The following is a 24,088-nucleotide window of genomic DNA, read 5'->3' on the forward strand; positions in this document are numbered from 1 at the left end:
CACTGCCCCTTGCTGTTGATCACTGATTCGACTTTACTTAGAAAACCCCACTCTAGTAAATCAAATTACTAAACACTTTGGTGTGTTCTCCCACTGACCCTCAAGCCTCCTCTTATACTTTTCCTATTGGTCCTTCAACGACCGAGATTACATCTCTAATCAACGGCTAAGATTAGATTTGGCTTGATCCATGTCATTTGGAACCTTCCAACCCAGTTTTATATTAATACCCATTAATATTTTATTTTTCTTAATTTTAGACTTAGGAACTCCATTAAAAATATTAATTATTTTAATATCTCCTTAACCGGGTAGAATCTGCCTAAAGCATTTCTGGGTCTTGGAGATATCATGTTCTTTAGCCTTTTCACCAATTTACATGGCTATAGCACATCCGATGCTACCCCAAATAGACACCCCCTCTTAGCGAGGACTGTGCTCTAGTAATACTCCACACTAAGCATCACACTAATTATCTAGCACCGATACCTATGATGATGTTAGGCCTCCCTACCCAACATCCTTTGCACGGTTGCATCCTGTATTGCTGCCCATGTCCCTTCAACTACCACTTCTACATTCATACAGTAGCTCCCTCTACATTCGTGTTGCTGTTGGTCCATCCTCCCAGCACTGCATCCCCCTCTCATCATGTTGCATACTTCTACTACACTACAACTCAGTTACTGAGAATTAAGTAACTGATCAACCCAAGTATTGACATCCCTGTCAGGCTAGAAACACTCACGATGTTGAAGCTCTCTCTTCTGTTATCACATGCTCCCTCTAGTGACCATTGTGCTGCTGCAACAACTCCCTGCATCTCGCACCGCTACAAACCTCTTTGTGTCATCAACACTCTTCATGCCTCTCTCACTACTACAGCCTGTTAGCCTCGCGCTGCTCGCAGACTCTTGCACTTTAGCACTCTCTGTCGCTTCATCCTCATTCGTTTCCACCGACATTCACCAGTCCTGCTACTCTCTCTTCGGGGCTCCCGTAGCAAGGTATAATCCAAGAGGTTTGGTACCTCAAGGATCCCGCCCCTCATCGTTTGTAGTCCTCTTGACTACAGCTCGATGTCTCCTCACCTCTTCTCTAGAGGTACATAAGCACTCATGGCACAATCATCATCCTCCTCGACCTCCTTCTCCGTCTTCACTGGCGCTGCCTTAGAGTTAGACGCATCTCCCTTACTCTTCTTCTTTGTACACTGGTTTGCATAATGACCCAGTTCCCCATAGTTGAAGCACTTGACCTTAGAGAGGTCCTTTTTCTTCCTATTCTCTTGCTTTCCTGTAGATGCGAGAGTTGCATCCTCTTACTCTTACTTCTTGATCCAAACTCCTTTGCTACTATCTCCTATCTTTCTTAGGCTTCTAATCTCCTCTAGGTGAAGATCCACCCACAATTCTTCCCAATCTGGAAGATTTTCCCTGCCCAGTATGCTCTGGACAAATGTCTCCCACTCCTCAGAGACTATGTTAAGTGCGGTCCTCGCCAACATCTCCTCGTCTGGCCTGGCCCCTATCGAAGTCAGTTGGTCCTGGATCTCCTTCAACCGACCAAGGAAGTGATCTATCTACTCCCCCTTCTGCATCTGGTATGACTGCATCTGATTCTCAAGTAACATCTTCCTCTGCACGGAAGTATGCTAGTACAATTTCTTCAAGGCATCCCACATTTCCTTTGTCATCTCCTTCTTCGCAATATGTTGGACCACATGATCCTTGACCCCATCAAGGATGATACATTTCGCCTTAGCCATTGCCTCCTCGTACTTCTCATTATCAGTCGGGTCAACTGAAATCGCCATTGTTCTCAAGGAGAAGGCCTTGATGTGATGTCTATCTAGAATGGATAGGATTCTAACCTTCCAGAGCCACAAAGTTGGATGTTATGTCCAGCCTTTCATGATCCCTCGGGCCATTCATGGCCATCTCTCTACTCTTCTCGTCGACTCCTCCGAGTCTCTCTACTTCCCTTTGGAAGTTCTCTCTTTGACTCTTGTTGAGTCTCTCTACTTCCCACCTGGAATTTCTCTGTTGGACTCCCTCTGAGTCTCAATTTCCCTTCTCGAAATCCTCCTGCCAATCGTCAAGTTGTACCTCTTTGATCTTCTGTGCACCTACAAAATTAATTCGATTCCTTGGCTAGAAATCTGCCTTGGTAGCAACTCCTTCTACCTTGGTTTTGCCCTGTAGGTATTGTTCTGCCCACAATACCCCACCAACTTTTCTCCTGCAAAATTCCCACAAATTCCTATGCCCCAGCAACTAAAGGACTGAGCCTCTAGGCTCTACGCAATACCGGCACTGGCAAAACTGCTCCCTCATCCAACTGCGTCAACCCTCATGGTCTCTGCACTAGCCTCTCTCTGGCACAGACCAATGATGCAGTCCCTCTGCAAGGATCAGCTTCTATCACTCAAGACAGTTGATTCTGCTGCAAATGCTCTGCTTTAGCCGATGCCTTCAGCTTTTCCTATGATTTGCAACCACGTTGTGATACCATGTTGAAATTTCTAAGTATTACCCGTTGGAAATTTTATTTGTATTCTCTGGTTTATTTTTCCTACTTGTTTAATTACTAACAAGTTATTTAACCATATAAATATTGAAATAAACACAATACAATCTCAACCATCTATAGATCAATAGCTAAAAGAAATAGACAAACACACAAGCGACACCATTATTTTTAGACAACCGTCCCCGGAAAATCCTAATGCGAGAAAATTGGGTGCAATAATTTTGAGGGTTTATTATTATGCAGTATATCCTTGGGTACAACTGGGTTCCAGAAAACCTGTGCCAAAAAACCCTCTCCAGCAACTCTAAAGCACTGCATTGGCCCTTCTAGCCTCTGGGTCAGCCTCAGAACCCTCTGCGTCAACCCTTTGAGGTACTGCGCAGCCTCTTGGACCCTCTGTGTCACTCCTGCTGCCCTTTGCGTGAATGACGCAGGCCCTCTGGCCTCTATGCTGTCTCTGTTGGGATCTGTGTGGCCTGCTCTGGCTTCTGCATTTGCCTCTCTACTTTTGCGTTGGTCTCTCGGAACTATCTTTGCATCTCTATCTAGTACTCACTGCCCCTCGTTGTTGATCACTGATTCAACTTTACTTAGAAAACCCCGCTCTAGTAAATCAAATGACTAATCACTCTGGTGTGTTCTCCAACTGACCCTCAAGCCTCCTCTTATACTTTTCATGTTGGTCTTTCAACGGTCGAGATTACATCTCTAATCAACGGCTAAGATTATATTTGGCTTGATCAATGTCATTTGGAACCTTCCAACCCAGTTTTATATTAATACCCATTAATATTTTATTTTTCCTAAGTTTAGACTTAGGAACTCCATTAAAAATATTAATTATTTTAATATCTTCTTAACTGGGTAGAATCTGCCCAAAGCATTTCTGGGTCTTGGAGATATCATGTTTTATAGCCTCTCCACCCATTTTCATGGCTATAACACATTCGATTTTACCCCAAATAAAGACTCCCTCTTAGTGAGGACTGTGCTCTAATAATACTCCACACTGAGCATCACACTAATTATCTGACACCGGTACCTATGTTGATGTTAGGCCTCCCTGCCCAACATCCTTTGCACTGCTGCATCCTGTACTGCTGCCCATGTCCCTTCCACTACCACTTCTGCATCCGTATGGCAGCTCCCTCTGCATCTGTGTTGCTACTGGTCCATCCTCCCAACACTACATCCCCCTCTTATCATGTTGCATCGTGCTATTGCATACTGCTACTGCACTACAACTCAGTTACTGAGAAGTAAGTAATTGATCCACCCAACTATTGACATCCCTGTCAGGGTAGAAACACTCACAATTCTAAAGCTCTCTCTTCTGCTATCACGTGCTCCTTCTACTAACCTCTGCGCTGCTGCAACAACTCCCTGCATCTCGCACCGCTACAAACCTCTTTGTGCCATCCTGCACTATTGGAACACTCTCTGTGCCTCTCGCACTGCTACGCCAGCTAGCCTCGCGCTGCCCGTGGACTCCTGCACTGTAGCACCCTCTTTTGCTTCATCCTCATCTCTTTCTACCGACATTTTCTAGTCTTTCTACTCTCTCTTCGGGGCTCTCATAGCAAGGTATAATCCAAGAGGTTGGGTACCTCAAGGATCCTGCCCCTCATCGCCTGTAGTCCTCCTGACTACAGCTCGATGTCTCCCCACCTCTTCTCTAGAGGTATGTTATGAATATAATTCATAACAAATGACATAGATAAAATAAATATAAATATTAAATAATTAAATATTATTTAGGTTAATTAGCCATAAAATTAAGTCAAAAGGCGTGTCTAAAAGACATGCCCATTCACAAAAGGTCACCTGCTGAGGTATAAAAGCAGGGTCCTCATTGTACATTCAAACCATCTTATACATTTTATATAATAATAAATTATTATTTACAAATACATGTGTTTATTTTTACAATTAAATCTACAAGCTATCAGCCTTCTTGTTTCAGCATAAGTTTTTATGCTACAGTGGTATCAGAGCCATGGCACACGATATAGTCATGCGGGCCTTTGAACGTAGTTCGCCGCACAATGTGCCATTACGTTCACATCTTGATTACATTGAACAGTTTAGTATTCAAGAAGCATTTCAGCAATTAGATCAATTGCAGAAGTTCAATCATGTCGAGAGGAAAATGTGGAAGAAGAAAAAGAAGAAGAATTCAATAAAAATGTTGATAATGATGAATATGAAAATGATACAAATCAAGATGATGAATCTAATGATAATGAGGATGAAGATGCCTGGATCGATGGAGAAATTCTAGAGATCAATGGACGGAAAGCTAAAATTCAAACCACCATTGGAAAAACAGTGGTTGTGGACGTTTCAAATGCACACCCTAAAGATACTGAAGCAGTGCCTGGGGGTGTGGATGATATGACAAAACTAGATTATTTGCATAAATCGGGAGTTCTGCACAATTTGTCAACTAGATATGGACTTGATGAAATTTATACATATACTGGGAGCATACTGATTGCCATCAATCCTAATGATGGAAAAATACAAGGAGGCTACATTTGGAGAGCTAAGCCCTCATGCTTTTACCATTGCAGATGTTGCATATAGGGTGATGATCAATGATGGAATAAATCAGGCCATTTTAGTCAGGGGAGAAAGTGAAGCAGGTAAAACAGAATCTACCAAAATGCTTATGCCCTATCTTTCTTACATGGGGGGTCGAGGAGTAACTGAGGGAAGATCAGTGGAACAGCAAGTGCTAAAATCAAATCCTGTTCTTGAAGCCTTTGGAAATGCAAAAGCTTTCAGAAATAACAATTCAAGCCACTTTGGTAAATTTGTTGAGCTTCAATTTGACAAGAATGGGGGAATCTTGGGAGCTATTGTCAGAACCTACCTACTAGAAAGCACCCATGTTTGTCAGGTTTCTGATCCTGAAAGGAATTATCATTTTTACTATATGCTCTGTGTTGCACCACCAGAGGATATTGAGAAATACAAGGTGGGGGATCCAAGAACATTTCATTATCTCAACCAGACCAATTGTTATGAATTTGATTATGTGAGTGATGCAGAAGAGTATCTTCTAACAAGAAGGGCCATGGATGTAGTGGGGATCAGTTCTTAAGAGCAAGAGGAAATATTTCGAGTTATGGTTGCTATTCTCCATCTAGGTCTTGAAGACTCTCTTTGTAAATGTGTCATTGTGACACGTGATGAAAACATTACAAAATCACTAGATCCAGTTGCCGCAGCTACAAACCGAGATGCATTTCCAAAAACCATATATTCACGATTATTTGATTGGCTGGTGAACAAACTAAATATTTCAATCGGCCAGGATCCTAATTCAAAGATGTTAATTGGGATTTTGGATATCTATGGTTTTGAAAGCTTTAAGACCAATAGCTTTGAACAGTTGTGTATCAATCTCACAAATGAGAAGATGCAATAGCACTTTAATCGGCATGTGTTTAAGATGGAACAAGAAGAATACATAAGAGAAGAAATTGATTGGAGTTACATTGAATTTGTTGATAATCAAGATATATTGGATCTCATTGAGAAGAAACCTGGAGGAGTAATTTCTCTTCGGGATGAATCCTGCATGTTTCCAAGATCAAATCATGAAACATTTTCGCAAAAGATTTATCAAACGTTTAAGAATCACAAACGCTTCCGCAAACCAAAACTTTCTCGTATAGATTTCACTATTGGTCATTATGTTGGTGATGTTACATATCAGACCGATTTGTTCATTGACAAGAATAAAGATTATGTTGTTGCAGAACATCAAGCTCTATTAAATGCTTCAAACTGTTCTTTTGTTGCGGGTCTCTTTCCTCCTCTCCCTGAGGAGTCTTCTAAGTCATCTAAGTTCTCCTCTATTGGCACTCTCTTTAAGCAACAACTGCAATCTCTTTTGGAAACACTTAGCTCAACAAAGCCTCATTACATAAGATGCGTTAAACCAAACAGTTTACTGAAGCCAGACATTTTTTAGAATCACAATGTCTTGCAACAACTACGTTGTGGAGGTGTTATGGAGGCAATTAGAATCAGTTGTGTTGGGTATCCTACAAGAAGAACATTTGATGAATTTCTTGATCGTTTTTGTATTCTTGCTCCAAGTGTGCTTGATGGGAGCTATGATGAGAAGACTGCAAATAAAAAGTTGCTGGACAAGATGGGTCTTCAAGGTTATCAGATAGGGAAATTAAAGGTTTTCCTCAGAGCAGGACAAATGGCTGAATTAGATGCTAGAAGATCTGAGGTATTGGGAAATTTAGCCAAAATTATCCAGCGCAAAGTTCGGACAATGGTCGGTGGCATGGTTTTTTCCAACGACGATAGTTTCTTTTACTTCCAGGGAAACAATAAAGTCGTTCTGGGGGTGTTAGGGTTCAGCACCCGAGAAGGGACCTCCATTTTTGTTCCATTACCTAGTCACAAAACAAGTGAGGCCAATGCCCATGCTTTCTGTGGCATTTCGTGTCTCGCTTAATTTGAAGGTGGCTACAAGAAAGACATGGGCAGAATTATGTGCATAACACTATAGATCACAGCACGATGGCATGTTCTCACTGCCCTGTCTGACGTTCATTGCATCGTTCACCGTATCGTCCCATGTATCGTGCATGTCTGTCATCACCGCGGGCTGGACCATTCAAGCAGGCCACCTCGACTACTGTGTCTGATGACCAGGTTATATACATCGAAGACGACATACACTAAGTGAAGAAAAACCCAAGCGTTAAAGTTTTGAGGACAAAGCTTCTAAAGGAAGAGGCTATGTTATGAATATATTCATAACAAATGACATAGATAAAATAAATATAAATATTAAATAATTAAATATTATTTAGGTTAATTAGTCATTAAATTAAGTGAAAAGGCATGTCTAACAGACATGCCCATTCACGAAAGGTCACCTGATGAGGTATAAAAGTAGGGTCCTCATTGTACATTCAAACCATCTTATACATTTTATATAATAAAAAATTATTATCTACAAATACTTGTGTGTATTTTTACAATTACATCTACAAACTATTAGCCTTCTTGTTTCAGCATAATTTTGTATGCTACAAGGTACATGATCACTCATGGCACAATCATCATCCTCCTCAACCTCCTTCTCCGTCTTCGCTGGTGCTACCTTAGAGTCAGACGCCTCTCCTTTACTCTTCTTCTTCGGACACTGGTTTGCATAATGACCCAGTTCCCCACAGTTGAAGCACTTGACCTTGGAGAGGTCATTTTTCTTCCTCTTCTCCTGTTTTCCCGTAGATACCAGAGTTGCATCCTCTTCCTCTTCATTCTTGATCCAGACTCCTTTGTTGTTATTTCCTGTCTTGCTTAGGCTTCTAATCTCCTCTTGGTGAAGATCCACCCACAATTCTTCCCAATCTAGAAGATCTGCCCTACCCATTATGCTCTGGACAAATGTCTCCCACTCCTCGGAGACTATGTTAAGTGCGGTCCTCACCAACATCTCCTCATCTGACCTAGCCCCTATGGAATTCAGTTGGTCCCAGATCTCCTTCAACCGACCGAGGAAGTGATCTAGCTACTCCCCCTTCTGCATATGGTATGACCACAGTTGATTCTCAAGTAACATCTTCCTCTGCACGGAAATATGCTGGTACAATTTCTTCAAGGCATCCCACATTTCCTTTGTCGTCTCCTCCTCGGCAATATGTTGGACGACATGATCCTTGACCCCATCAAGGATGATACATTTCGCCTTGGCCATTGCCTCCTCGTACTTCTCATTATCAGTCGAGTCAGCTGGAATCGCCATTGTTCTCAAGGAGAAGGCCTTGATGTGATGTCTATCTAGAATGGATAGGATCCTAGCCTTCCAGACCACAAAGTTGGACGCCACATCCAGCCTGTCCTGATCCCTCAACCCATTCCTGGCCATCTCTCTACTCATCTCATCGACTCCTCCGAGTCTCTCTACTTCCCTTTGGAAGTTCTCTCTTCGACTCCTGTTGAGTCTCTCTACTTCCCACCTGGAAGTTCTCTATTGGACTCCCTCTGAGTCCCAATTTCCCTTCTCGAAATCCTCCTTCCAATCGTCAAGTTGTACCTCTCCAATCTTCTGTGCACCTGCAACACTGATCTAGTTTCCTTGGCTAGAAATCTGCTTCGGTAGCAACTCCCTCTACCTTGGTTTTACCCTATTAGGTATTGTTCTGCCCACAATACCCCACCAGCTTTGCTCCTGCAAAATGCCCACAGCTTCCTATGCCCCAGCAACTGAAGGACTGAGCCTCTAGGCTCTACACAATCCCGACACTGGCAAAACTTCTCCCTCAGCCAACTGCATCAACCCTCCTGGTCTCTGCGCTAGCCTCTCTCTAGCCCGGACTAATGACGCAGTCCTCTGCATCAACCCTTCTTCTGTCACCTTCTACAAGGATCAGCTTTTGTCACTCAAGACAGCTAATTCTGTTGAAAATGCTCTGCTTCAGACGATGCCTTCAGCTTTCCTATGATTTGCAACCATGCTCTGATACCATGTTGAAATTTCTAAGTATTACTCGTTGGAAATTGTATCTATATTCTCTAGTTTATTTTGCCTACTTGTTTAATTACTAACAAGTTATTTAACCATATAAATACAGAAATAAACACAATACAGTCTCAACCATCTACAGATCAACAGCTAAAAGAAATATACAAACACACAAGCGACACCGTTATTTTTATACAATCGTGCCCAGAAAAACCTAATGCGAGAAAATCGATGCAGTAATTCAGAGGGTTTATTATTATGCAGTATATCCTTGAGTACAACTGGGTGCCAAACTGGCTCACCCGACAGAGAAAAAATAACCGAAAGTCATACCTCTCTATTCAGTAACAGGTACTCAGAAAACATGTCCCAAAAAACCCTCTCCAGCAACTCTAAAGCACTGCGCTGGCCCTTCTGGCCTCTACGTCAGCCTCAAAACCCTCTGCGTCAGCCCTTTGAGGTACTGTGCAACCTCTGGGACCCTCTGCGTCACTCCTGTTGCCCTCTGCGTGGATGACGCAGGCCCTCTAGCCTCTGTGTTGTCTCTGTTGGGCTCTGTGTGGCCTGCTCTGGCTTCTGCGCCTGCCTCTCTTCTTTTGTGTTGGTCTCTCAGCACTATATCTACCTCTCTGCCTCTCTGCTTTTGCGCTGGTCTCTGCAATGTCTTTGATGGGATCTGCGGGGCCTGCTCTGGCTTCTGCGTCTACCTCTCTGCTTCTGCGCTGGTCTCTTGGCACTATCTCCGCCTCTCTGCTTTTGTGCTGGTCTCTCGACACTATCTTTGCATCTCTGTCTAGTACTCACTGCCCCTCGCTGTTGATCATTGATTCGACTTTACTTAGAAAACTTTGCTCTAGTAAATCGAATGACTGATCACTTTGGTGTGTTCTCCAGCTGACCCTCAAGCCTCCTCTTATTCTTTTCCTGTTGGTCCTTCAACGGTCGAGATTACATCTCTAATCAATGACTAAGATTATAATTGGCTTGATCCATGTCATTTGGAACATTCTAACCCAATATTATATTAATACCCATTAATATTTTATTTTTCCTAAATTTAGACATAGGAACTCCATTAAAAATATTAATTATTTTAATATCTCCTTAACCGGGTAGAATCTGCCCAAACCATTTCTATGTCTTGGAGATCTCTTGTTCTTTAGCCTCTCCACTAATTTTCATGGCTAGAGCACATCCGATGCTACCCCAAATAAATAGGGGATAGATGACATATGAAGAGGTAGAAAACTATAATATTGTAACCATATTGCTTTGACATCATTCCTTTTGACTGTAAACACATTATTCAGCTGAACAACTCTAAGAAACCCCAAAATTCTGACTCAAAAATCATAATGACAGCTCTCAAACTCAAACACCCCTTCCCATTAATGATTAAGACTTTGATGACCAAATGAAAACCACTTTCATAATGACTTCTTAGGCAGTAGTTAGTCAAACTCATAACAGTGAAAAATTTTATGAGTTTGACCCTTTGTATGACAGAAAAATTATGAATTTTCGAAGACCTTCGACTACAAATAAACTAATTGACTCTATTACCTGGAGCACCTATCCCATTTCAAGAAATGGGTAGGTTAGGGGGGGTTGTCTGACCATCATCCCATTTACTTTCAGTTGGATGGTCATTTTGACATGCCCAAGGCTCCCTTTAAATTCAACTCTACCTGGCTCAAAGAGTAAGAATTTCTAAAGATAGTGTCTGAAAATTGGAGGAGGTGTGAGAAACAAGGGAATAGATCATTGGCTTCACAATTTAACGAGAATTTGAACAACATTAAAAGGAAAACCCTTGGGTGGCTCAAATGGAAGCATCGACCAAATGAGGAGGCCTTAAAGAAGATTGAATCTGAATTGGAAAAGATGGAACTGCCTGAGGGTGGGGAAAATTCGTCACGCGATTCAAAACTTAGACTTATCCAACTGGAAATGGAGAAGAGATTACTTCTGGAAGCCAGAGAAGAGACTTGGAGACTTAAGAGCAGGGCCACTTGGCTACAGGCAGGGGACAACCAAAAAGAAAAATCATCAATATGCCAAGGCAAGGAAGGCTTATAATACCATCTGGTCCCTAAATGATGACGTAGGAAATACAACAACAAATTTTAAGGACTTGGCCATATTGGGTGTCCATCATTTCCAATCGCTATTCATTTCCCCCCGACAAGCCTCCCTTGGGGAAATCATGCATATTTCTCAAGTTTTTTCCAAGTTTGTTACAAAATAAGATAATGAATATCTACAACAAATAGTCTTCCCTGAAGAATTAGAATTTGTACTACGTCGGTTCAAAAAAGATAAAATCCTTGGCCCTGATGGCTGGACTATTGAATTCTTCCTCAGTTTTTATGAGATTATTGGCCGAGACTTATTGGTTGTTGTCGAGGAATGTTGAACTTATGGTTAATTATATGATGCTTTCAACTCGAATTTTATTGCACTTATCCCAAAATCTAATGAACCATCCTCTTTTTTGAACTATCGATCGATCTCCATGTACAATGTTATTTACAAGATCATTTCCAACAGCCTTCGAGCGATCTTCTCTTGACACATATCTCATGAGTAAGCCTTCTTAGAAGATCAACAGATTCACGAAGCCATAGGGATCACTCAGGAAGGACTTCACAACATCAAAATTATGAAACTGAAAGAAATGCTCCTGAAAATTGATCTCTCAAAGTATTTTGACAGAGCCAGTTGGCTCTATATCAGGTTGCTTCTCACTCATATGGGATTTCATATATCCTTTATCAAATGGATCATGTGTTGCATCACCTCTGCTTCCTTTGTGGTACTAATTAACGGTGTTGCCTCTAGTTTCTTCCATGCTGAGCGAGGACTCAGGAAGGGATGTTCGATGTCCCCCTTGCTTTTCTTGTTGATTATTGAAGGACTAAATAGACTTATGCATAGATCTATCAGTTGGGGTACTCTCAAAGGGATTCACATAGAGGGTAATTCTCTCCTCTCTCATCTCTTGTTTGTTGACGATGTTCTAATATTCCTAGATGGCTCATTCAGCGATGTGGATGTATTCAAATCTATCTTAGACACCTTCTGTGTTGCTACAAGTATGTCTCCAAATCAACAAAAATCCACTATTACTTGTTGTGAATGTTCGGAAATTGAAATTACTCATGCTCGTAATATCTTCCCTTTCAATTTCTTCATCTCGAGGATGGGATAAAATATATTGGTTTTCAACTAAAACCAAATGATTATAAAAAGGAAGATTGGATGTGGATTGTTTCCAAAATCGAAAAGAAAATAAAATCCTAGTGCCACAAGTGGCTTTCTAGAGCAGGAAGGCTTGTTCTCATAAAATTAGTAATTGAAGCCACTCTGGTATTTTGGATGTCCCTTTCTTCGATACCCAAAGGCATTCTCAACATCATACAAAGGCTATGTTGTGGATTTTTTTGGCAGGGGGCAAAGGAGGGTCACACTTTTGTTTGGGTTATATAGGAGAGAATTTCCCTTCCCAAATCATGGGGGGTTGGGGCTTAAAAGACCTCCACTGTTTTTCACAAGATTTGGCTGCTAAGGTCGGTTGGAGATTACTTACAACAAATAGTCTTTGGAATGAAGTGACATAGCAGAAATACATCTCTCCCATGTCAATTGAGGATTGGATCCGACTCCCTAATAAATCAAAAAAAATATTTCCACCACTTGTAAAGTTGTACTTAAATATTTTCTGATCATGTTTGCAGGTCTATCATGGCGCATAAGCTCTGGGAAGCATGTATGAATTGGTATTGACCCATGATCAGGCTGTGGGAACAATCATATTCTCCCTCTGGACTTGGTCACCTTCCTCTCTTCGGATAGGATCAAATTATTGAATCAGATTGGGGACCCGTTGTGATCTAACATGTGGGGACAACACTAGCTCTCAACAGATGAGCTTCAGATTCCGGAGCAACGACACAATGTGTGGGGATAATATATCAGAGCTCTGCCTTCATCACACATTCGATTAAATGATCAAGCAAACGAACTTCTGTGGGCACTCTCCAAACATGGAGGCTACTCCCCTAAAGATGGTTACCTTATCACTATTGGCTCTAAGGAACCCACCACTCTCTTTGGTCGTGGAAACACCTTTGGAAGCTCAAGGGTCTGGAAAAATCCCGAATGTTATTATGGCGTATATTGGATAACAAACTGCCCACAATGGACAATCTAAAGAAGCGATCATTTTGTGGCCCCTCGTGGTGTGTGTTATGCAGTAAATCAAAGGAAACCATTGAACATGTTTTCTTATCGTGTCAACGTTCTTATTAGGTTTGAAACTATATCTACCAAGGGCTATCCATTTCCATAATATGGCAGGGTACATCCCTATTACAGGCATGGGAAAATTGGTGGAATGGATCATCAACAAATAAGTTAAGAAACATCCCTTTGCTCGCATGTTGGGGCATTTGGATAGGACGGAATCAGAAAATCTTCCATAACACTCCCTTCTCCCCAGATCATACCGCAGCATAGATTATATCAATATACTCTCTCCTTTCGAATGATGACAATACATCAGTACCACGCAATGTGACCACGAAATCCATCGACCACTCCATTCCCTGGGCTTATTTTGATGGCTCCTCACAGCAAGGTCGCAATGGTGGAGGGGTTGTCCTATATCTTAATGATTCTCACCTATTCAAGCTCAAAGCCTTTTCGAGCCAGGGCACCAACAATTTTGCAGAATTACTTATTCATAAGCTCCTCCTATTATTTTCTCTTGAGAAAAAGTGTACCCATCTACAAGTTTTTGGTGATTCTAATGTGGTGATTGATTGGTTCTCATCACAATCCACATGCCACACACACACACTTAGAAGTTTATTGGATGAAGTGTTTCTCCTCAAATCGCATTTTGATACCATCTCTTGTCATCACATTTACAGGGAGCGAAACCATATTTCAAATCAGCTATCCAAAGAAGGCGCGCAACAGACGTTTGGTACTTGGCATGTGACAGAGGTGGTTGACACTAAACATTATCAATATTACCACCGATATTTCACTTAGAATCAACAGACAATAGTGGATATACATCACTAATCTCAACTTTTTTATCCTTTTGGTTCAACAAGGCATCAACTATAGACATACTAACATTTCTTTTCTATATCATTCAACATTCACTCTTCTTGGTCATTATACATAGAACACTTCTATCATTTTTGTTTATGACGTATTTACTTGCTTATAATTGTTCAGATGTTTTGTTTAGTTCTCTACGAACCATACAACATGTAATTTTCATCTTATCATAATGGAAATTATGATCTTTCCCGAGGGGGAATTATTATGCTTATCCTAATATTAAATTGTTAGAATTTGTTGTAAAACTTTATAAGGATATTGTAATTTTTCATAACTTTCTAAATATTGGTCATAATTTCTAGTAATATTATACTTATCTAATTTGTAAGCATATTATATTTTATTATAATTATTTTTTATTGTTAATATATAATTTTTCATAATTTTTGTACATCATTAATTTATTGTATTTTTCATAACATTATCTTTATATAGTAATATTGTATTTTCATAAATTTCTAATTATAAGGTTTATCATTAATTTATAAGTATTGGATATCATGAATAATATCAAATTCAATAAGCAAATTAGGCCCTCATGTGTAGCACTTAATTAAACAAATATTAGGCCCTCACATAGAAACAAGAAAAGACTAAGGAAAAAGAAGAAATCATCAATACAAATATTTCTTGGGCATCATTTGATGGTGCCTCTTAAGAAAATCCTCTAGCAGAAGGCTTAGGAGCGATCTTGCATCTCCCTTCAAATAAGGGCATATCCTTCAAAGCTAGGATTGGGAAGGAAATTAATAGCTATTGTGAACTAATGGATCTTAAATTATCCCTCCAATGGATTGAAGAATATGGTGTTACACAATTACATTTTTTTAGGGATTCTTTACTAGTTATCCAATAGATTCAAAAGGAAGCAACTCTAAACATTTTTACTAGCGCAACCACTATTTGATGATATGCAACAACAAATGATGCTTTTCTCAAGCATTTATTTATCTCATATATATATAGGAACAAGGTAGCAGAGGGCCTTTCAAAAGGGGCATTGGTGCTAGAGTGTGGTACCTAGACCATTTCCATTTTAAGGATGGGCACACAGTTGATCTTTCTCATGCACCATGAATATAATTTCCTTTTCTCTTTTACAATGGATAAATTGAAAATTTACCTTTTTAAAGACATAATTTTGTATATTTTTCTTCTCCATGTCATGGAATAGTCGTACTCTTTTGAAGATGCAACTCAAATATTTGTGATAGTGAATAGTTTTCATATATTGGTTTTGATAGATGTAATTAATATTCTTTAAAGTCAAGGAGAAACTATCAATATAGATCATTGACATATAAGGTAGGTATGCAGAGTTGTTGCTCCATCTAGTTGCAAAGCGTTTAGATTTGAATACCTTAAGGCATATGATAATGTAATTTTGCTTTGTATAAATCAAATTAAGATTATTTTTTTTACTTGGAAAAAAAATCAAACATATTATAAATGTAACCAAACATCATATCATAAATAAATTAATCATTAATATGATTAACAAAGTTGTGGACATATTGATCACTGGGAATTGATTGACATCTATACGTAATTGACATCAACTTTATAAAAGGAAACACCTTAACAACTCCAAACATGGTGAGATAATATTTCATTTTATCTACATGATAGTTGATAGTGTTTATATGATTTCTTGCATATTGTGGAAGTGAAGAATATTATATCCTCACTTGCACATTATGTAAGTGAAAATATCACCTACATGAAGGTGGACACTTTTTGGAAAAGTCAACTCGAAACAAGAACAATAGTTCATTAGAGAAATCTTGAGGTCAAAAATGGGCCTCAAAATAAAAATGTAGAACAAAAATGAACTCTGTGAGAACCAATAGGATTCAATATGATGATGTCAACCATGGGGGATGATTCACCATTTTTTGATTAAAAAGGTAAAAAAAAAAAAAAAAAGACTTATTTTTCAACTCATCTCCCTATGATTTTACTCATAGGGAGCACTCATTGGATGCGGAATTTAATTTTTCATCCAAGGAGTACAATCACATTTTTCATGTATTTCACATTTTTCGTGTAGTATGTTCTATCAAAAGTATGCAATATGGGTACTCCTTGGATGCAAAATTATATTCCGCATCCAACGAGTGCTCTCGCCCGAAATTTGAGTAAAATCATAGGGAGATAAGTTGAAAAATTAGTTTTTTTCTTTTTTCCCTCTAAAACTTGATGAGGTAATCTAATCTTATTTTATTATTTCCACTATTATTTTATAATATTCCTTAGGAGGCTCATTTTAGACCTCAAAATTTCTCTAATGTGGACTTTGTAAAACTATAAAATGACTAAATGGAAACTCACATCATTTCAATGTTATTAGTCCCTACTAAGCCTATAGTGCCCACCTTATGGATTAATTTAGTCCATGCAATGCCTTTGTAATGTCTCATTTTCTCCCATTTCGTAATCTTAAATTATGACTTAGTGTCATTATAATTGCAACACATATGTTGTGGTGAATTTTTGAGTTGTTATGGATAAATGTTTAATTATGTAAAATATTTCATTAAGTAATGAAAAACAACTGACCAACTAACTAAAGGTTGGAGCAATAGTATGAATACCGCGAGCAAGAATCAAGGAAGGGGTTGGGAAATCACATCACCTATTAAAAACATAGCCATAGCCAAAAACCCATTTTGTAATAGTACCAAATTTAGAATTTGAAAATTCTTCTCTACTCCATTCCCCCAAAAAGTAGTTAATGAGGAGAGTAGGGTAGCTAAGAAACCAACTACCCAAAGTTATGGAAGCATGGGGATGGAGTGGACAAATGAAAATGGTCAAAGAATAATACAACCAGTACTCTTCTCAAGTTTTGGAAGTTGACCCACAAAATCCCTTGTCAAAACTCAGAAAAGAAAAAAATATATATATAAAAAAAAAAACACAGGTTTTTCCCTTGGCTGGAAAAGAGTGATGCACGATAGGGTGAATGGACATGTTTTACCAAGTGTTGAGAGGGTGTTGAGGGCCTGGAATGAATAGGGATAAAAGAGTACCCATGATTGATAATTGAGCATATTTTCAAGTGGCCCTTTGTTGATATTTTTTGGCAGTTCAAACTCTCTAAGGATACCAAATTTCATGCCTAAATGAAGTTGAATTCGAAGGAAAACCTTTCTAGAATATTGGAACTTGTTAAATCCTAATTTTGATTGCAAATTTATGGTGAGGAAGCCCAAACTTGAGTCGGGAAAATAGGGCCACAAATTTTGGTGTTGGCTAGGTAATTAGCATCGAGAAGGGAGGTTATTGAGGGAGCACATTGGAAGCGTAGGGAATCCCTTGTGAAATAACAACCAGTTGGGAAGGCATTTGAGCAATTCACAGAAGCCCTGGCCTAGTGAAATGAGGGTGATTGCCTTTGATACTTGTGGAGGAGAGTGGCCTTCTCAAATAAGAAAATTTCATTAAAAACCTAAGTTATTTACCTTGGTGGTATATGGCTTTGCTAGGGGGTGCTAGCTATATGAAAGGCAAGCCCAACTGAACCTATGGTCACGTGGAAATGTACACACTCCTATTTAGTTGTTGGCATCTTCCTTCAGATAAGTCTATGCAATTTTCTTTTAGCTTAGATGTTTTGCAGATGTGTAATTATTTGATTTATTATTGTTTATGATGTTACATATGGTGCACAAATTAATAGAAATGATGTTTACAACATAATTGAATTTGTTTGACAAATGAAGGGTAGTTTTGAGATATTCCATTGAAAGGTTAGGTACTTAATCTATTTATAGGCTTCACAATTGAATCTAGCTCGAGTTGGTTGATGACTAAACCACATATGTTGCATGATAATTTATTTAGTGAGGGATCAGTAACTCTAAGTCTTCATAGAAAATCTAACGGTATACTGGAAAATGTCCACCAATATCTTTATTTTTCTTGAAAGTTTCCTCTGAGGTGTCATCTTAGGCACCATATAGCTATACGCACATTAGCTATGGTGATATACTTAGAAGCTAAAGCCAAGGATTTGTAATTCTCTCTATCATTCTAGGAGTCCATGATTTCTTACCTGGATAGATTCACCCAGGTGAGGGACAACTTAGCCAAGGTTGGGGAGACAATCTCAAACAGAGATCTTGTCATTTTTTCATTATTGGGCTTTTCCAAGTCATGGGAAAACTTCATTGATGCAGTGGTTGTTGGGTTGTGTTATATTCTTTCCACGTAGTTAATAGGGGGTTGGAAGGGCACTTGTAACCCCACTTTATGGGGTCCGGGGCAGCGCCCCGGAAAATTTTGGTTTTGGACCATATGTTAGGTTGGGCGGACCCACCTATGGTTTTATGCATGATTTTCGCACATGTTTTTTGGACGCGATGGCTTTCGGTCCATGGTATTGGACGCGATGGTTTTCGGTCCATGGTATTGGATGCTTTGGCATGTATAAATATGTATTGTAACATTGAAAGGAACATAATGAAAAATCAAGCTGGTAGTCCAGGTTTTGGGATCCAGGGAAAAATATCTGTGCATATGTGTTTTATGGGTTATGCTCTCGCATTGTTTATTTTCTTTGTTTAAGAATTCGTATGCAGGTAATTTCTGTACAGGATTAAAACCTACATTTGGTATCAGAGCGGTTTTGGCTTCAAGGGGACGCCTTTGTTGCTGAGGGGTTTCGCTCGGGCCTGTGGTAGACCCTGTTCAGTGGGAGATCTGCGAGATCGATTTTGGTGGTGAAAGAAGATGGCGAGCAGTGGAAAGATAGAGATTGAGAAGTTCAATGGTTAGAATTTTGAGTTGTGGAAACTCAAGATGGAGGATCTGTTGGTGGATAAAGATCAGTGGATCGCGGTAGATCCGGGTACTAAACCATCGGGAGTGACCGATGAAGAATGGAAGAAGTTGGATCGGAAGGCAAAGAGCACAATACGATTGTGTGTCTCAGATTCAGTATTGCTGAATGTATCAGGGGAAGCTACGGTAAAGGCTTTGTGGGTCAAGTTAGGGACTTTGTACCAATCTAAGTCTCTGGTGAATAAACTATTCCTGTGGAAAAAGCTGTATAACCTGAGGATGAAAGATGGAGACTCGGTGACAGAGCATCTGAATGCGTTTAATACTGTGGTAAGTCAGTTATTAACTGTTGATATTAAAATTTCAGATGAAGATAAGTGCATCAGTCTGTTGTCTTCTCTACCAGATTCGTGGGATAGTCTTGTTATTGCAATAGGTAGCAATGCAACTGCTTTGCAGTTTGATGAAATAGTCTCAGCCTTGCTGACGAAGGAGATTAGACAGAAAAATATGGACAACCAGAATGGTGATGCCTTGTCTGTACGAGGACGGTCCCAGAACAGAAACAAAAATAAGTCATCGAGTGGGAGATCTAAATCTAGAGGGAGATCTAAATCTCCAGGAAAACCTACAAAGGTGGTGTGCTGGAAATGCGGAAAGGAAGGGCATTTCAGAAGGGATTGTAAATCTAAAGCTCCTGATAAAGGAAAGGGATCTGATGATTCTCCTTCTGCAGCGGCGAAAACCACCTCAGATGAAGGTGGGGATGTGTACTTGGCTTCTTCAAGTACACATGTAGATCATGAGGCATGGTTGATTGACTCGGGTGCATCCTTTCACTTCACTCCCCATAGAGAGTGGTTCTGCGAGTATGAGAAATACGATGGTGGTGATGTCTTCTTAGGAGATGATAGGAAGGCTAGAATCATTGGTCGGGGAAAAGTAAAGTTGAAGTTGCAAGGTGGAAGGGTTAGAACACTTCCGGGTGTTCTACATATTCCAGCATTGGCCAGAAATCTGATTTCTGTAAGCAAGTTGGATAATGCAGGTGTAAAGACGGTGTTCGAGAAAGATACTTGCAAGATGGTTCGAGGAGCACTGATATTAATGCGGGGAGTTCGGATTGGAACTCTGTACAAGCTGCAATGTAGCACTGTTGTTGATGGGTGCAATAGTTCTATGGTTCCTGAAAATGGAGTAGAGAATCTAGTGGTCTCTGGAGAGAAGACCATGTTGTGGCATCAAAGGCTTGGACATATTGGAGAGAAGGGCCTTCGAATACTTCATGGTAAAGGTATGGTAGAAGGTACGAATAATAGCTCTCTGGATTTTGATTTCTGTGAAAATTGTGTATATGGGAAGCAGAATCGGGTGAGTTTCCCCTCTGGTGGTAAGAGGACGAAACAGATATTAGAGCTTGTGCACAGTGATGTGTTTGGACCTGTGAAGGTTCCATCACTGGGTAAGTCTGTGTACTATGTATCATTCATAGATGACTTCTCAAGGAATACATGGATATATTTTCTTAAGAAGAAATCTGAAGTCTTTGACAGGTTTAAAGAATTTAAGGATCTGGTGGAAAATCAGACAGAGAAGAAGATAAAGGTGCTGAGGGCAGATAATGGTGGAGAATTTTGCAGCAAGGAATTTGAAGAATTTTGTAAGAAGTGTGGTATAGCACGGCAGAAGACTACTCCATATACACCTCAGCAAAATGGAGTCACAGAAAGAATGAACAAGACGTTGATGGAAAGGGCAAGAAGCATGCTCAGTGGTGCCGGGTTAGGACAGGAATTCTGGGCAGAGGCGGTGGATATTGCATGTTACCTGATCAACAGATCACCTTCATTAGCGTTGGAGGATAAGACTCCACAAGAAGTATGGACTGGTAAGAAACCCTCTCTTTCACATCTAAGGGTATTTGGATGTGATGCATATGTACATGTTCCAAAGGAGAAACGAACCAAGTTGGATAGTAAATCTGAAAAGTGCATCTTTATTGGGTATAAGGATGGTTTAAAGGGTTATAAGCTTTGGAACCCAGTCACACGGAAGGTTGTGTACAGCCGAGATGTGTTGTTCAGAGAGGTAAAAGATGTTATTCAACATGAAGTCCAACCAAAGGAACCTAAGAAGATAGAGTTTGAGCCAAAGGAGGAAGAATCAGACTCTACAGCAGAGGAGGAATCAGAAGATGAAGAGCCACAAACTCCGGCTGTGAGAAGATCAGTTCGAGAAAGAAGGTAACCAGAAAGGTATAGTCCATCTGCTTTTGCTTTGTCTGTTACTGATGATGATCCCAGAACTGTGAAGGAAGCAGTGGATTCAGAGGATGGAAAAGTCTGGAAAGAGGCCATGGTTGATGAAATGGCATCTTTGCACAAAAATGAGGCTTGGGATCTGGTGGAGTTGCCGGCTGGAAGGAAACCCATTGGCAGCAAATGGGTGTTCAAGAAGAAGACAAATGCAGAAGGAAAGGTGGAGAAATACAAAGCTCGGTTGGTAGCAAAAGGTTATTCCCAGGTGCTGGGAATTGATTTTGGTGATATTTTTTCTCCTGTTGCCAAGGTAACTTCTATTAGATTACTTTTATCTGTTGCTGCTGCTTTTGATTTTGAGGTAGAACAGATGGATGTGAAGACAGCATTTCTTCACGGGTATTTGGAAGAGGAAATATACATGAAGCAACCTGAAGGCTTTGCGGTGAAGGGTAAGAAAGAACTGGTATGCAAGTTAAAGAAGTCTCTGTATGGGTTAAAACAGTCACCAAGGATGTGGTATCATAAATTTGATACATTTATACGGGGACTTGGCTTCACCAGAAGCAAAGCATACCATTGTGTGTATTTTAAATTAATTGGTGATCGTGTTATTTATTAGGTCTTGTATGTGGATGATATGTTGCTGGTTGGAAATGACAAAGAAATTATCCAGGATTTGAAGACCCAATTGTCCTCCAAATTCGACATGAAAGATCTTGGTGCTGCAAACTATATTTTGGGCATGGAAATTAAAAGAGATCGGTCAAAGAGGAAGCTCTGGTTAAACTAGAGGAAGTATGTCGAGACACTACTGCAGAGGTTTAATATGCAGGATAGTAAACCGGTGAAGTTTCATATTCCTGTAGGTGTGAGGTTATCTGTTGAACAGTGTCCCAAGACACAAGAAGAGGAAGAGGACATGTCTCGTGTTCCATATGCAAGTGCAGTGGGTAGCCTGATGTATGCAATGGTCTGTACTAGACCAGACATTGCACATGCAGTGGGAGTATTGAGCAGGTTTATGTCAAAACCTGGGAAGGAGCATTGGACAACAGTGAAGCGGGTTTTCAGGTATTTGCGTGGCACTAGTGATTATGGTTTGTGCTACCAAGGAAGACCAGGATTGGACAGAGTGTTGGATATTCATGGCTTTGTTGATGCAGACTGGGCTGGAGATCTGGATCAGAGAAGATCTACAAGTGGGTATGTGTTTAACCTATTTGGAGGTGCAGTCAGTTGGATGAGTAAGAAACAATCTGTAGTGGCACTATCAACTACAGAGGCAGAATACATGGCAGCCACTCATGCAAGCAAGGAAGCAGTTTGGTTGCAGAGATTGTGTTCAAGTATGGGGTTAGTACAGGGAGCTATAAGAATAGACTGTGACAGCCAAAGTGAAATTTTCTTGGCAAAGAACCCTGCTTATCATTCAAAGACAAAGCACATTGATGTTCAGTATCACTTTGTGAGGGATATGATAGAAGACAGAAAGGTGTTGCTGGTAAAGGTGGACACTTTGAAGAATACTGCAGATGCATTGACAAAATCTGTGAGCTCTGAGAAGTTCTCTTGGTGTAGAGAAGCAATGGGAATCTCAGGGCTGAAAAAAATGACTAAGCTCTCCTGTGGCCCCCTGTGGAAAGAAAACAACAAGTGGGAGATTGTTGGGTTGTGTTATATTCTTTCCACGTAGTTAATAGGGGGTTTGAAGGGCACCTGTAACCCCACTTTATGGGGTCTGGGGCAGCACCCCAGAAAATTTTGGTTTTGGACCATATGTTAGGTTGGGCGGACCCACCTATGGTTTTGTGCATGATTTTCGCACATGTTTTTTGGACGCGATGGTTTTTGGTCCATGGTATTGGACGCGATGGTTTTCAATCCATGGTATCGGATGCTTCGGCATGTATAAATATGTATTGTAACATTGAAAGGAACATAATGAAAAATCAAGCTGGTAGTCCCGGTTTTGGGATCCAGGGAAAAATCTCTGTGCATATGTGTTTTATGGGTTATGCTCTCGCATTGTTTATTTTCTTTGTTTAAGAATTCGTATGCAGGTAATTTCTGTACAGGGTTAAAACCTACAGTGGTTGGCAGAGAAAAGCTTCCAGATTGGGAGTGCTACGAAGTGATTATGTACAAGAGGAGAAGAGATCCAGAAGCAAGAAAAATTTGGGTCTCATACAAAGACTGGGGAAGATGAAAACTTTTCCCTAACTAGCAAAGGGGGCAAGGCCAAGGGAAAGGAAAATCTAGGAAGGGTTGAGTCCAATTCAGGGGACATAAAGAAGAAAGATCTCAGTAAAGTGAAGTGCTTCTCTTGTCATCAGTTTGAACACTATTCCACCAAGTATTCAAACAGGAAGAAGGAGTCCAAGAAGGATCACATGGAAACATCAGCAGAGGTGGAAGAGTTCACTTATCAGTTTGAGAAGGGGTTTTCACCCATAGCTTGGATGGCAAGCTCATTGGCCAAAAACATATGGTATATTGATAGTGGAGAATCCTTAAATATGACCAGGAACAAGGGTTAATTTATCCATTTAACAGAAAAGGATATGCAGTTTCATATAGAGATAGGAGATGAAGACAAGTACCTAGTGCAGGGCATGGGTACAATCAAGTTTGAGAGGGAGTCCAAAAAACCTCTCTACCTTATAGATGTCATATATGTCCTAGGGTTGAAGAAAAACCTTCTTTCGGTCCCAAACTTGGAGAGAAAAGGGTATGAAGTTATCTTTAGCATAGGGAAGGCCTTCATCTAGCATCTCAACTCTGGAGCTGCAAAGAAAATTGGAGTTAGGGTGAAGAATCTCTACAAGCTACAGTTTGAGACAAAATTGACCTTGAGCGATAGAGAGATCAATGC

The 24,088-nt window shown here is 40.1% G+C and overlaps 1 pseudogene; it reads left to right on the forward strand.

Moving 5' to 3' along the window:
• The first annotated feature begins 4,926 nt into the window (after nucleotides 1–4,926).
• Nucleotides 4,927–7,015, forward strand: LOC149224609 (myosin-12 pseudogene; annotated as a pseudogene).
• Nucleotides 7,016–24,088: the final 17,073 nt, after the last annotated feature.

Source organism: Pinus tabuliformis, chromosome Q, assembly GCF_031772625.1.
Source record: "Pinus tabuliformis cultivar Carrire ecotype Pingquan chromosome Q, CPIR1, whole genome shotgun sequence".
Classification (NCBI taxonomy): domain Eukaryota; kingdom Viridiplantae; phylum Streptophyta; class Pinopsida; order Pinales; family Pinaceae; genus Pinus; species Pinus tabuliformis.